The sequence below is a fragment of the Myotis davidii genome, unplaced genomic scaffold, assembly GCF_000327345.1.
Source record: "Myotis davidii unplaced genomic scaffold, ASM32734v1 scaffold328, whole genome shotgun sequence".
Classification (NCBI taxonomy): domain Eukaryota; kingdom Metazoa; phylum Chordata; class Mammalia; order Chiroptera; family Vespertilionidae; genus Myotis; species Myotis davidii.
Window position 1 is genome coordinate 520,950 of NW_006300373.1, and position 9,319 is coordinate 530,268.

Consider the following 9,319-nt stretch of genomic DNA (forward strand, 5'->3'; position numbering starts at 1 on the left):
TCTTCCCTCCCCTCCCCTCTCTCTAAGAAAAAAAAACCAATGGAAAAAATATCCTCAGGTGAGGATTAAAAAAAAGAATGTCCTGGAAGGGGGAACATGGATTGATTTGCTAATTTCTCCGTCCTTGCACACAGCTGTCTTCACGTCGTGTGTGACCAGTGCCATGCATGCAGCATGTCTCCGGCACACCGAGATACAACCGTTATCTCAGGAAAAGTGCCTGCACCATTGTCTGACTCCCGCGCTGAATACATTTGTACTTGGAGAGAAATGATGGTTATTCGGATTCGACAGACATTTTCTTGAAAAGGCCTGAAGTGTGCCTGGCACCACGAGGAAAAGAATGGAGGCTATTTATTGCCGATGATAACATTCAAGCTTTCAGAACAATGGCGATGAATGCCTGGGCCAGAGTGAGCGCCCGATCAGCGCTGTCCTCCCCCCCTCCCCATCTCTCCCCATCTCTCCCCATCTCTCCCCATCTCTCCCCATCTCTCCCCTCTTCTCGGTGGGGATTAGTGGCAGCGTCCTGGCTGGCAAGCTCTGAGAATTTAGCAGGAGCGGGGGGAGGAGGGATAGTTAGGGCACAGGGTGAACTGCTAACAGTTCCTCTAAACACAGCAACTTAAACGACATAGAAGTTTTTTTCTCTTGTGTGAGACTCCAAGTTAAGAGCTAGTCTGGGAGTGGGGTGCGATTGGGCCAAGGAAGTGGCTCAGGGCCCAGGCGACTTCCATCTCATTCTCTGCCCATCCCCACGGTTGAACCTGGACCTCTGCACCGTGCAAAGGTGGGAGGACGAGGCGAAGGGCCAGCACACGTCTCTGCTCACCTCCCGTCCACACACGGCCACACGTAGCTGCAAGGGAGCCTGGAAAAGGGGGTGCCTGGCTGTGTGGCTGTCCCATCACTATTTTTGTTGAGCCTCACATGAGAATATTTTTTCCATTGCTTGTTCAGAGAGTAGAGGGGGGGAGGAGAGAGAGAGATTGAGGAAGAGAGAGAGAGAGAGAAAGAGAAGGAGAGAGAGAGACATCGATGTGAGAGAGACACATTAATTGATTGCTTCCTGCTCACACCCCTACCAGAGACAGGGAGTGAACCCACAACCCAGGTACGTGCCTTTGACCGGGAATTGAAGCCTTGACCCTTAATGCCCAGGCTGATGCTCTAACCATTAAGCACACCAGCCAGGGCGGTCTTTTTCCCTGTGGGCGGGAGCCCAGTCCTATTGTGCCCTCCCACCCTTTCCCTGCCTCCAGGGTACATTTTACTTGGGATGCGGAGGGCGGAACTGGTGGCCACAGGCTGGGTTCCAGCAGGGACGCACGTTTTATCTGGCCCAAACCATGACTTAAATTTTTTTAAACTGGTGGCCAATAGTAAAATTTGGCGGTTTCACCTAGAAACCTGTATTTCCAGCTACTCTTGAAAAATCAAAAGATCCATTAGCTCCCAGCCTTCCGGTGGTCACTAAGCTGTCACTGTCCCTTTTGGCTGGGTGTGCGCCCCCAGATCTATCTGGTCCCAGCCCCCCTCTCTTTCCTGCTCCTTCCCTGGTGAGGTGGTGGCTCCTGGTTCTATGGAGGAACCCATGGGCAGTCCTGGTGACCGTTTAGGTCTCAATTTGACAAGTCAGGGCTTTGGTGTGTGTGGGGCATGTTCTCACCAGAGGGAACCTGCAGAGGCGCTCAGGGCCGGGCCTCCATGGCACCCTCCTGCCCACCTTTTCCTCCTCCCCTGCCTCCTGCCAGGCTGGGCATTGTTTTGGGACGTAAACATACACACGTTATTGGAACCCCGGATCAAAGGCGGCGCCCCATGGCCGCCTCTCAATGGTTCCTTTGTGCAGACGGAAGCCTGTGAGGAGGTGGGACCCGGGCAGAGAGGAGGGGCCAGGAGGAGGGCGCCGTACAAAGATACTTGTCACCCAGAGAGGCCTGCAGACGATGATGTTAAAGCGGCGCCAGGTGGAGGACGCCCCCCACTCGCTGCTGGAAGTTGCCCGTCGGATTCTCAGGAGACACGGGCCCTGAGTGTGGCGTCGGCGGAAGGGACAACGGTGCTGGGTTCCCCGCAGTGGCCTCCTCTGCCCTGGGTGCGTGTGATATGGGCAAACGCCGTGTGGAGCCCGAGGGTGGCAGGGACCTGCCCGTGGGCACAGAGGCGGAGGAAACAAACATGGCACAGGCCTGCAGAAGGCCGCAAACGTCGTGGGGGACAGCGTCACCTCTGGTCAGGTGGCCCGTCTGCTCAGCCATGCCTGCCGGCAGCTAACGTTTCTAAAGTCCCTACTGTGTGCCAGGCACCGAGTGGTGCGAGGTGGGTACAAGCACGCCCAACTCGGGGTCAAGGCGGGCAGGGTGCTCTGCTGTGCCAGCCCCTCTGGGGCCAGCGGCACCCCGGGGCCTGTGGCTGGACCGGATGCCCGAAGCGTCTCACACACATTGTCTCGTGTATCTCCAGGGCTGCTTTGAACAAAGAAATGCTTTGAGAGTTTAGCTGCTGCGCCAGGAATCCTGCCTGCTGTGGGGGGTGGGGGGGAGGTGGTGAGCAGGTATGAGAAGGATTTACTGAGAAGGGGGTTCCCTAAGAGGGAACCCCTGAGGACTGAATGGAGGTCAAGAGGTCATGGTGGACTTGGAGCAGGTGGGTAGACTCTTGCTGACCCCTACGCCTCTGTCCACGAAACTGTCCACACTCACTCCCCAGGGGTCCCGTCCAATGTCAGTCTTGAAGTGCCCTCTATGTGCCATGAGTCCCGGGCACATCTCTCCACTCACACTCGCTCCTGAACTCCAGGCTCATAGATCCCACCGCCCACTGGTCTCGCTGCTCCGATATTCAACAGGCCTCTCTAACGTGTGCAAACCGGAAGCGCTGGCCTGCCCTACAGACCAGCCCCACCGCAGGTAGCCTCGGCTCCGTGAATGGCCGCTCCCTCCTTCCGGGGGCTCAGGCCAGCAACCTGGGCCTCTTCCTTAGCTCCCTCTTCCTCTCCCACTCCACCTTCCAATGTATTCGCTCTAAGTTCCAAATACAGTCGGCATCGGCCTTCTCACCTCCTCCAGGCTGTCACCCAGGCCTGAGCCACGGTCACAGTCACCTCTCCGCCCGTCTCCTTGCTTCTGCCTGGTCTCCGGCCACCACTCTCTAATTCACACTCGGCTCCCAACACGGCGGCCCAATCGCCTCCCTCCGTGAAAGCTGCAGCCCTCGCTGAGGCCTTTGAGGTTGTCATGACTGAACCTTGCCACCTTCCAACCTCACCGCTTCCTCCTCCTTGAAAGCCCCCTCCCCCCTCGGCTTCGGAGCCGCTGGCCTCCTCGTTCCCCAGATAGTCACACGTGTGCCCACCCCAGGGCCTTTGCACTTGCTGTTCTCTCTGCCTGGACCGGCGTTCCTCTGGTGTCTTCCTCATTTGCAAGCCCTTGCGCTGTCCCTCCACCAGAAATGGCAACCCCTCCCCTGGCACTTCTTCTCCCTCATTCCGACTTGATTTTTTTCCCCCATGGACACACCCTACACCTCACTGACTTGCTTCTGTTGAAGAGACAAAGATAACATAAGAGCTGGATATACTTTAGGCCCCCAACAGATCTTTGCCGAGTGACTTCATTCCTGAAAGGGAAAGGCCTCTATTTCTTGGGGCCCTCCTCCCTGACCCTGTCCCTCCTCCCCAGTACCATGACCTACCCAATGAAGAGGCACGTTATATCACCCTGGTCGCTGCGGAGAAACCGGAACTTTCTAGAGCAGCGGTTCTCAACCTTCCTAATGCTGCGACCCTTTAATACAGTTCCTCATGTTGTGGTGACCCCCAATTTCACTGTTACAAATTGAACATAATGAAAGCATAGTGATTCATCACAAAAACAATATGTAATTATAGATGTGTTTTCCGATGGTCTTAGGCGACCTCTGTGAAAGGGTCGTTCGACCCCCAAAGGGGTCGCGACCCACAGGTTGAGAACCGCTGTTCTAGAGCCTCTGAGTGCGATCTGCGGACGAGCAGCACAGTCTCACCAGGAGCTTGCTAGGAATGCTGGTTCCCAGGTCCCGCCCGGACCGCATTCAGCAGGGGAGCCGCACTAAATCCCAAGCAGCCCTAATCTAGGCCATTTGACCCCAGGCAAGAAAGGGGGACCCAGGAACCCAGGGCCAGAACGTACAGGCAGACCTAACAAGGTTTGGACCTGGGAATCGGCTGTGACGGGGGCCAAGCTTGTCTGTGTGTCAGTCTCTCTCCTCCTGCTTTCCTAGCTCTCCTGCTCTCCGCTCCTGCTTCTGCTCTGTTGGCTCGTCAGCCCACATGGACTCCGTCGGCTGCTCCAGCGCCGGGACTGGGAGCCCGTCAGCTGCCCTGACCCCCAGGGATGGACCCAGGCCCTGGGCCTCTCTATTCCAATTCTGCAGAGAGATGCTGCTTGGTCAGGCTTCTGGGGCAGCCGTCTCATCAGCGGTGGCCAAGAGTGAAGGGGTCCTGTGGTCCCAGCAAGGTAGCCAGACCACCCTGAGGCTGTGCTCTGTGAGGGGGGCGGGAGGGAGAGAGGAAGGCAAGCTCCTAAGGAAGGCAGGTGGGGCCAGCACATGGACTGCCAGCATCGCTCCCGTGGCTGCTCTTCCTCACGCCTTGAGCTGTGGCTTTAAGAAGTCTCCGACCCACAGGGCCTCCCGTGTAGGAGGTATTTGATTGCCCGTTTTTCTTTCTCTCTTCTCACACTCTATTTCCCTTTCCTGGTCGCCATCTCCAGAATCCCCGTGCCCTTCGCATGCAGGGCAGTTTCGCTTGCCCCTCACCCCAACCAGGCCACTGAGCTGCGCCTACAGTCACTGGGGGCTGTGGAGAGAAGCGCTCCAGGGACCAGAAGGGACCAGCATGCTTGGGCAGTACATTTTTCTTTAGTATATTCCAGGCCGTCTTCTTCCTCCACCTCCTAAACATGGACGAGAGGAACATCATGGCTGCCTCCTGTATGCGGCCCTATTGGGGATCGAGCCCGCAACCCGGGCATGCACCCTTACTACTGGGAATCGAGCCAGTGACCTCTTGGTTCCTGGGTTGATGCTCAACCTCTGAGCCACACCAGTCAGGCCCCCAGATCATATTCTTGGCAGCCGTCCCACTCTTTTGTCCATCGCTACACACCCAAGGACAGAGGTAGGTTGGGTGGGTTCCTCTTGTTCTACATAGAGCACCCCCTATGGGCAGGGCTGGGTACTGCATCTAGAGATGCAGGTCGGGCAAGACGCCCAAGAAGGAGAACCAAGTGGAGAAAGAGGAGAAGGGACCTCGTCTATTCCGAGTGGTCAGAGCTCCTAGGTTAGAAGGCCCAGGAGGGCTTCCTATGGGAGGAGGGTTTGAACGGGGCCAGATCAGATGGTTGAACCCGGGGACAAGCGTGGGGGTGGTGTCCCCCGCCTCCCCCCAGCCTCCAGCTCCGCGTCTGACACACTTCACCTCACCCAGCCTTGCCAAATCTCAAGCCCCGTGAAACCGTTTCTGCTATAATCTGTCTCTCTTATCTCTCCCTTGCCTTCCTTCCCCATTCTCCTCCCCCCAAGGATGGGAAATCTTCAAAGAAAAAGATGTGTCCCTGTAAGTATACAGCCCAAGAAGTGGGCCAGATAAATTATTAAAACATGAAAAGACTGTGAGTCGTGGCCGGGGAAGCCGGCTGAGACCACAGAGCCGCCCCAGGTGGGTGGTGGGCTGGTGGCGGTGGGGAGCCCCTCCTCAGAACCCTAACCAGGCTAAGGTTTCCGTGTGAGGCCCGTCGTCGTCGTCACGCGGGTTCCCTGCCCAGGGCCAGGTGGGGGTGTCCGGGTTCCAAGACAGCCAGGCCCCGGGCGCCTGCGGGCTGGGGAGGGCCGGGCTGAAGGTGGAGGGGCCTTTGGGTCTGGGCTGGACATTGGGGATTTACTTCCCCCAAGACTCAGACTGGTAACTGCGAGTTTTAGCTGTTGCTTTTATCTCTTTTTGAACTGCAAAAAGAGACTCCCCAGGGGCAGGGGGGCTACTTTTTTCTCATGAAAGAAGAAAGCCGCGGCCGGTTTAAGGAAGTAGCCGACTCTGAGCGCTGTGAGAAAGAACACGCAGAGTTGGCCTTTGATTTCCACGCACCCTGGCACCGGTGGGGGGTGGCGGGTGGGGTGGGGGCGAGAGAGACAGACAGCAACCCCCACCGAAGGCCGTTCCCACCGAAGGGGGGTCTGATCCAGACACTCGCGCACCCCCCCCCTCGCCCCCCTGCACCTGCCATCCTGCTCTTGCCTCTTGCGAGAGCCCAGGGCTGCTCATGCGGGCACTGCGGGCACTTGGGGCTGGGCGCTGCCTTCTTTCGGGGCGCCGTCTTATGCACTGTGGGGTGCTTAGCAGCAGCCTTGGCTGCTTCTTGCCAGATGCCTTCAGACATCATCCAATGTCCCCATGTATGCGTGTGCGTATGTACACACATGTGTGCACGTGTGCCCACATGTGTGCGTGTGTGCACGTGCTCACGTGTGTGTGTGTGTGTGTGCGCAGATTGTCCGTGGTTGAGAACCGTGGCTATAGCTGGTGTTGCCTTCTAACGTACCACTCTATTGCCTGTGCATCACATTGTTTCTTTTTAAAAAATAATCCATTGTTGAAAGTATTACATATGCTCCCCTGTCCCCGCCATGGGCCCCTCCAGCCCGCCTCTGCCTCAGGCCCTCACGGCCCCATCGTCTGTGGCCATGGGCCGTGCATCGATGCACACGAGGTTCTTGGTTGATTACTTCGCCCCCACCCACCCTCCCCGCCTTCCCTCCGAGATTCCGCTCTCTGTTCCATGCTTCTGTGGCCCTGGATCCGCTCCGTGCGTCCGTTTATTTTGTTACTTAGATCCCGCATATGAGTGAGATCATGGGACACTTGACATTGGCTGTCTCTTGTCTGCCTTCCTCCCAGCAGAGGGTGGCCGGAGAGTGGGATTGTCTAGTTTGTTCACGGATGTACCGTAAGTGCCTAAAACAGTGCTTGTCGCGTAGCGGGCACCGAATCCGGCTTTGTTCCCGGACCGGGGACTCTCTCCAAGGGCGGAAAGTGAAGGTCGGACTGTGTTGGCGGCCGGAGGTAGGAGAACAGCACGGCAGTGGGATCCAGGGGCTTGGGGTTCTTTCCTGACCAGGTTGCTGGCCGCTGTGTGACGTTGGACAAGTGACTTCACCTCTCTGAGCCTAGTAGGTTCCCTCCTTTGTAGACCAAAGACAAGCCTGCATCAGAGAGTGGTTAGTTGTGAGGGCTACACATGACTTAGACCAGCAATTTCCAACCCCTTTCATCTCACGGCACACATAAACGAATCACTAAAATTCTGTGGCACACCAAAAAAATGTATCTTTTGCCAATTGCCAAAAAAAGGTATCATTTTGATTCATTCACACCAGATGGCTATTGTGATGTCATTTTTAATTTGACAATCTAACGGAAAAGAGGTCAGTGCCCTGACTAGTCAGGTATTGCAGGTTTTAAAAATTCTTGCGGCACACCCATCGGAAATCGCCGACGTAGACAATGGGTGGCATGTGGCAGGTACTGGATGAAGAATTGCAATATAAAATGGACAACGATGTGCCTGCTCATCAGATTGGTCTTCATTTCCACCAAAAAAGGGTGTGTAAAAAAAAGGAAGTGTGGGGGATGGCACTGAGCCACTGTCGGGTGAAGGTTACTTATGACTCCGGATGGCCAGGCAGCTCCCAACGTCCTTTAGGGACACGCAGGTGCTCCAGAGCTGAGCTGTTCAATACCGTGGCCACCAGCCTCGTGTGGCCGTCGGTCGCTTGCAATGTGGTTAGCCTGGGTTGCGATGTATTCTAAGTGTAGGACACACACCGGATTGCCAACACGTAGCACAAAACAAAGAATGTAAAATCTCTCATTATATGTTGAAACTGCAACAGAGTAGACTATAGTAGACTAAGTAAAATATAGTATTACAATTAATTTCCTCTGTTTCTTTTAACTTTTTTAAAAAGTATATTTTATTGATTTTTCACAGAGAGGAAGGGAGAGCGACAGAGAGCTAGAAACATCGATGAGAGAGGAACACCGATCAGCCGCCCCCCGCACATCTCCCACCGGGATGTGCCCGCAACCCAGGCACACGCCCCCGACCGGAATCGAACCCGGGACCCCTCAGTCCGCAAGCCGATGCTCTGCCCACTGAGCCAAACCGGCCCAGGCGAGTTTCTTTTAACTTTTTAATATTACCACTGACAGGGAATTGAACCGTGACCTGCTGGCTCAGCCACTGAGCAACACTGGCTGGTTTATTTCTCTTTAATATTTTTTAAATTGATTTTAGACAGAGAGGAAGGTGGAGCAATAGAGAGACAGAAACATCAATGAGAGAGACACATCCATTGGCCACCACATTAAAAAAAATTTTTTTTAAATTGATTTTTAGAGAGAGAAAGGGAGCGGGAGAGAGAGAGAGAGAAAAACATCCATGAGAGAGAAACATCATGGATCGGTGGCCTCCTGCACGCCTCCTACTGGGGATCCAGCCTGCAACTGGGGGCTGGCAGGGAATGGAACCGGTGACCTCTTGGTTCATGGGTCCAAACTCAACCACTGAGCCAAACCGGCCAGACTCTTTTAACTAAAAAAAAAAGAAAAAATTGGACAGGGCCACTCTAAGGAGTGGGCAGAAAGGGAAGATGGAGTCTCCATTTCACAGATGCTGAAACTGAGGCTCTCACAGAGAATGCAGTCCCAGGGCAGAGTGGGTTTCTTTCCCCCAAACCCAGGCTTCCCTGTTCCAGGACGAGCTAACCACAGACCTCCGATGTCCCCCCAGCAGAGCGGGCATTCTCTCAGGGAACCACAAAGGTGGGGTGGAACCCCTTGATGTCGCCCTCCCCTCGGCGGAGACCTCCCCAGACAAAACAAACAAGCCCTTGGGTCTGTGGAACTGCAGCAGGGAGCGGAAACCAAGGAAGATCAAAGACCCAGCGGTTACCCCCTTCCGGGCCGCGCAGCTGGCGGCGCGCCCTGACCCCAGGCGGGGACCCACAGGCCTCCCGGCTGGGGGATCCGAGCGATCGGCTAGCAACGCGCGTCTCCCAGACACTTGTCGCTGCCAGGAGTGGGCTGGGTGCACAACTGGCTGGGGGCGCGGTGGGAGCCTCGCCTGGACTCTCAGATCAAGACCTAGAGGTGACACCGGGGCGTGCGCGAGTAGGAAGCGCGCGCAGGCAGGTCGTGGTTAGACTGGGAAGGGGCATCGCAGCCAGCGGCGTGCAGCAGGCGCCGGCGCCCATCTCAGTCTCATCACCTGCAAACCGGAGC

The 9,319-nt window shown here is 56.0% G+C and overlaps 1 protein-coding gene across 1 annotated transcript in view; it reads left to right on the forward strand.

Moving 5' to 3' along the window:
• NKD1 (naked cuticle homolog 1 (Drosophila)) overlaps window positions 1-9,319 on the forward strand; it is an 80,092-nt gene that overhangs the window by 18,624 nt on the left and 52,149 nt on the right. The window lies entirely within an intron of this gene.